The following is a 6430-nucleotide window of genomic DNA, read 5'->3' as shown; positions in this document are numbered from 1 at the left end:
GCATAAAACACTCATTAATTACACCAATATATACAAATTTAATTCATGAATAAATATTTGAAAAGGCACTTTAAAAATTGGAATACATACCTGGATTCCCTCTTCAATTTCCATTTCCGTTTTCCAGCTGCTCTTCCTTTTCCTATTAGCTAATCGATTAGCTTAGTCATTTAGCTTCTTCTGTTAGCCTTTCTGTGACACTCTGGGCCAATTGACCATGGGATGTATGAAGCTCTCTGATTGGTTGGAGAGCTAACCATTCGGGTTTTACCAGCACTGAAATATATATTTAAGATAGTTCATTATAAATTCTTTTTACAGTTCCTATTTTGTAATGCCTATTAAAATATGAAATTTAAGAAATGCTTTATTACTTTTCCAGTGACATACCTGGTCCTTCATACTTTCACCACGTCAAGAAATCATGAGAAACCTACTCCCAAACTATATTCTGTAAAACTGACAGAGAGAAGCTTTCCCCCAGCCGAAGGCAAAACGCCTCACTACAAATATTATGGACGTGTCAATGTTTGTTTTCTTTCTATTACAATATTTCCTACCATGCCATCGGAGCAGATTTATTACCCTCAGATTTGAAAAAACAACAGAAAACAGTCAACAAAACACCAGAGATCTTAAGTGTTCAAGGAAAAAGCTCTGACTGTGAGGCTCCTCGTACCGTAGGCGTGGCTTTCAAATGCACAATATTCAAGTGCAGGTTATTTTCAGCACATTAACTTCATTGTTTCAAATGAAGCTGTGAGTAATTAACCTGTTGAGAACTGTCAATGCTTCAGAAAACGTATTGCCATCAGTAAGTACAGCCTTTTGGTAGCCGTTCATTGTCTCACCATGCAGAGACAACACAACCACCTCTTTATACACCTTACTAGTACCTAAGTGGGGAGGACTAAACCACCAATGGGGGGGTGGGTGTTACCATGTACCTGCATAGAAACAGAAAATTTGGCCAAAAAAACTCTTCCCACATTTGTATACAAATAAAATAAAATGTATAATTAGCTAATTAAACTTGCATATATCCAGCAGTTTGAAGAAAACAACTTTTGTCAAAAAAAAAAAAAAGAAAAGACATACTTTGCCCCCCTTCCCCCTCCCCCTCCTCAAACATGGTGGAACCAGGAAGTGTAGATGTGCATAAAACCCTCTCATGAGGGTCTCATACTCTTTTGCCTGTGGAGCAGAAAGCAGCAGAGCGGGAAGGTAAAGCATTGCTTGAAAATGTTTGTTTAGTGTCAGATCCTTCTGGGTTTTGTGAATGTGTTTGTCTTTTGCTAAATTGTTTTAATGTTATTTTTGTAGCAAAACTTTGCTCGACTTAAACGAGAACTTCCAACTGACCATGTCTAGATTGAAAGAGTATGAGTGGTGATTGAAGTGGCTTCTTCTTTATCCCGTGGAGGGAAGCCGGTAATAGGCCTGGAAGCATTGTTGTAGTGTAGCTCGATAGCTACCTGTGGTGCTGTTCCAGAAGCTTTTTAAATCTCATTTATATTTTAAATTGGGTAAAGCTTTCCTTTTTAAAGCCCCTACTCACCAGAGGTCCCCCCACACAGGTGTTTTCACTCATGTTGTGTGATTAGTACCAATCCTCAGCACTGTGTGGGCCTCACTCACATCTTTCTCACACCTTGTAGAGCCGGTGGATGAATTTCATTTAGTCGCGTCTTTTAGTGCATTTTGAATTTTCCCCTGTAGGTCCTCCCACTCATGACGTAAATCAAATGCAGCAGTCATGGGTGTACCGGGCCCAGCCGAGTAAACAGCATCCTGTGTTCGTGGCTTTTATGTTGTAGTCGGGATGAAAGTGTGGAGTGAGTCAGTGTGTGTGTCGTGGCACCCCTGGGTGAAAACCCAGAGTAAATACTTCCACTGTGAAACGCTGGCAGGGTTCAGCAGAGCACTGATGCGGACAGCAACTGTACGTCCGTGTTTGTATTTTGGTTAAAGGAGGCACCTCACCGCCCGCATCTATTTTTGTCTGTCGCCCCGTGTCCGTCAGTAACTTAGATTTATAAGCTCCGGTAATACCTCCGTCTCGTCTGCCCGCCCATAACTTTGGCCACCTCTTCCCAGCATTTTGCCAGCTGATTTTATTCATGTCCAGAGGTAGTGTGGTGACTCACTGAGACAGTTTACACTTTAATTACATTTCCCCTTGCCAAATCACTTGATCTCCATTTGTTAATTGGAAAGGGCTTTTGTTTTTTTCAGCAACACGGTGGTGGGGTGATCTTCTTACACTTTCTTGTGACGCATTCGGTCTAAAAATGGGGACATCACAGGGTTCGGCCTCTGAATTACAACAAAGCTGGAACTTCTTTGCTGGGAGGTTCCTGCTAATGACAATACTGCTCATTAATTGTTTTTTTTTATTTTTTATGGTGCGCTGTTGTTTGGTTGTTGGTTTAAATGTCTTTAAAAAAGAAAACCCACCTACCTGGTACAGCAAGCAAATTAAACACACTCTATAAATGTTTTCTGCTCTTTTCACAGTTCAGTGGTCCGAGAGAAACACTCGCTCTTCATTTAGATGAATACATTTACTCTTCAGTGTTCCCACATTGGACATGTCTGCAGACATGAGGCTTTTGAGGCCAATACACACAGATGTAATGTCTGATATTCATACAATATCTGCGGTAGTACCCTCTGATATACACTAAATATTAGAAACACATCTGTATAACGCAATACAAACACCTCCATAAGCATAAAGTTGAATCTCCACCTCTCTACAAAAAGTCTAAATGAAAACTGAACATTAAAAAGTATATGAATGTAGGATTTATTTCAAGGCCGAGTGTATGGGATGTTAAGTTAAAAAAAACAAAACATGCAAAATCTTTCTGCATGTGATTCAAACGTTTTACCAACAGCAAAGATTGTAGAGTCACAACAATTCTTTAAGTCAACAACCCATTTCTTGCCTTTATGCCTTCATTTATATAAATATATATATATATATTGTTGGAATAAGGTTTCCCCAAATAACCAAGATGACAGTATTGCTTCATGTTCCCTCTGTTTTGTCTTCTTGATCTTTAGGGGCTGGTTCCCACAAAGACAGACTTTGACTATTGTTTATAACAAACAGTCAGACTTCAGATGGACATTTAAATTCATCCGTTGCACAAAGCAGTTTAGTTCTTGACTAAGATACAATGAATTGGGTGTAAATTGAGACTTTTTTTTCCAAAAAAAAATAAAATGGCCGACCGAGCATCCAATCGCTGAGCTCCGTTCACCCCAGCAGAAAATGTTTATATTTTTGAAGAATTCAACAGTTACAAGAACATTATATTTGGGTAAACGCAGTGAAGAGTGTAACAATAAAATATTTTTAAAAAGTCGCTGCTGCCTCTAAAATCTCTCCCCCCTTCTTGTTGCTCTCTCCATAACAACGTTAGCAAACCACAAATTATGAGCCATGTTTCCCTGTTTTTTTGTTGTTGGGTGCCACTGGTCAGCGCAGGTGTCATCGATTGTTACCATGGAAACATTGGTTTTAGGCTTAGTGTTTGTGAAATGGCCTTACTTGCATTAGACTAATCTATGAGCCAAATGAAGGACCGACTGGACCGACACTACAGACCAGCCTGAAACATCTTTGTGAATCTGGCCCCAGGTTGCAGATGAGTTTTGAGCCTTTTTTTTTTTAAAAACATTAATGTTTGGGAGTCGCCCTGATGGCTGACGTGAGATGAGAAACAGTCTGGCTCGTTAGCATTCACCTGCTCCTTGATGGATGCAGCAGTCAGAGAGCTGTGACCTGAGAGGTCAGAGTTTTTTGGGGTGGGGGTGGGGGTGGGGGGTTGACGGGCAGAAAGAGGTCAGCAGCAGTCAGACTGTCAGAACACCAGGAGACCAGGAACTGTGTTTGGCTGCTAAATGAAAGGCTGGATCGCTTTTATCCCCGAGTGCTGGACTGAGTTGCTGAATGTTGTAAACTCTGATATACTTAATAAGTATTTTACCCTAACATTGAATGGGGACATGATAAATGATGATAATAAGTTACTGTCCTGCCCTATAGCCTTATTTTCAGGCTGCATGGGCATTTAATTACCCATGCATTCAATGTGAAATTACCCCCTTGTTAGGAATTTACTCTGGCGGGACGACTTCATTTTGCCCTAACTAATCACTGGAAACGTCCATATCCAGCTGCTCATGACATAATTTTTCAGTCAGCGCGGATGGTGTAGCATGTTTAAACACAATGTGTGGTATATTTCACTTTCATCTGGGGACGCTGACGTAAGTAGTGAATCGGTTTTCAATGACAGTGTTTAAATCTTTCTGCTCCTGCTGCAAGAATTATTTGGATATTAAAATTATGCATACAAAGTGGCTGTTAACAAGATAACAGACAATGAAAGTCTCTATTAAGAGCATAGAAATTAACATGTATCATATAATAATTAAGGCACAGTTGCAGAATTAAATGTAAAACAATCTTTGCAAAAGTTTATGCCTGCGCTACCTAGCTAATGTGTTCAGCAAATAGAAGCTAGCAAGCTGCCTGGCTAATGTTTGCAAGCTAGCTAACCTAGACTACCTGTTAGCATGTGATACTCACTTTAAGAGAGGGTTTGCATGGGTGAGGCAGGGGCAGGATATTAGCAGGTTTGTTTAGCATTTAGCATAGCATTTGTATGTGATAATGTGAGGGGAAAATAAAAAGAAGGTACCTCTCAACTGGACGGGAGAATACAAGCTTGTTACCAGGTGTCAAACTGACATAATTAGTCATGAACATATTCATTTATCAGCTAGTTTCTTGTATTTTCTCACCAATAATGGGCATTTATATGTGATAATGTGAGGAAAATTAGATGGATGAGGATAGGAGCGGGACTGTAAAGGTAGCTAGCATGTAATAAGCTAATGTTGGCAACTAACCAACTAGCATAATCAGGCTGGCTAATAATGTAACAGCATGATAAACCCATCTCTCTTGGAAAATAATGAGTAGCAACCTGTTCATTTTCCAACTGGGTAATTTTTGGGGTATTGTTGAGCCTCTGTGACTCGCCCATCCCACGCCATTGACACTAATAAGTCCTCATTGTTGGCAGTGTGGCTGATAGAGCTTGTTAAATATGTCCAATTAACTTGGATTTTAACTAGAAATTTATGATGACTATGCGCTGTTATATTGCTGCTAGGGCAAGAAAATAAATGCTATAGGGATTAGCCAAAAAACAACTTTTCTTTCCGTTACGACTATAACAATGGATTGTAAATATACTCTTATGCACTATACACAGTCGTGTACAACATCCTCTCTAGCCCTTACACATGCAAGATAACTTTGCCAGTCAGCTCTAGCCCTGCTGAATTCCCACTTCTTTTTCTGTATTGATGAAAAAGGTGGTCTTCACAGTAAATTTAGAGAAATTATGGTCTAAGTAGCAGCTCAGGACTGCTTCAAGGGTAGGAAAAAGGTTTTACTCATCTACTTTCTCTGGCTAAATTTTCCTTGTGCTGCCCAGGGATTCAGATCAGTGACCTTCCAATCACAATTCTGCCTCTGTGACTTTGAGGCATTGCTCCCTGTTTCTCTTCTGTCCGTCTTAAATCCACCAAACCTGAGCTTCCTCTTTGCTGTTCACTTCTCCGACAGTTGTTTGTCTGCCCAAATTGAAAGAAGCATAAATTCTGATGATCATAATTCTACTGTTTATGCTTTTATGTTTAGCAAGGTTAAAGGGGAGAGGACAAAATACTGGAAACAGCCCATGAAAAATGACTTTGAATTAAATTACAAATGCAGGGTGAGTCATGTTCAGTCGAACGACCAGAATCTGGCTTGTTCATCTCCACTGTTGTTTTTTTATTGGTCTTACATTGGAAAGTTCTGACGTCAGTGCTCAGATAAGAAGTCTGCAGGATGAATGAATCAATGCAGTTAAGTGTTGTGCAGTTTCATTAACGAGGAAAAACTAATATAGGCATGATATTTCTAAAATAGAGAAATGTCTTGATTTTATTATATTTGAATTAGTTGTAGGTGTTTAAACTGCAGTGAACTGTGTCTACATGTGATGTACATTAGATGTACCGTACATCACCCTGTAATGACTACTATCTTATTTTTAAACTCGATTTTAAATGGTGGTGAATTTTAAATTGTAAATCATTTAGTTATTAATTTGACCTTTTTATATCTTTTCTCTTTACTCTTATTGTAAATGTGTATCCTTTTATATTTTATTGCTCTGTAGAGCACTTTGAATTGCCCTAGTGTATGAAATGTGCTATACAAATAAAGCTGCCTTGCCTAGATTTAGATTTGTACAGTCTACATGCAATTTGGATTTAAATGCTGAATGATATTTTTTAAATAGAAAGGGAAAGTGAATCAGTGACTGAACTATCAGTAGCATTTAAAAAGCCTAAAATT

This window comes from Seriola dumerili, unplaced genomic scaffold (assembly GCF_002260705.1).
Source record: "Seriola dumerili isolate Sdu_G_001 unplaced genomic scaffold, Sdu_1.0 BDQW01000538.1, whole genome shotgun sequence".
In the NCBI taxonomy this organism is placed as follows: Eukaryota; Metazoa; Chordata; class Actinopteri; order Carangiformes; family Carangidae; genus Seriola; species Seriola dumerili.
This window is presented reverse-complemented; position numbering follows the sequence as displayed.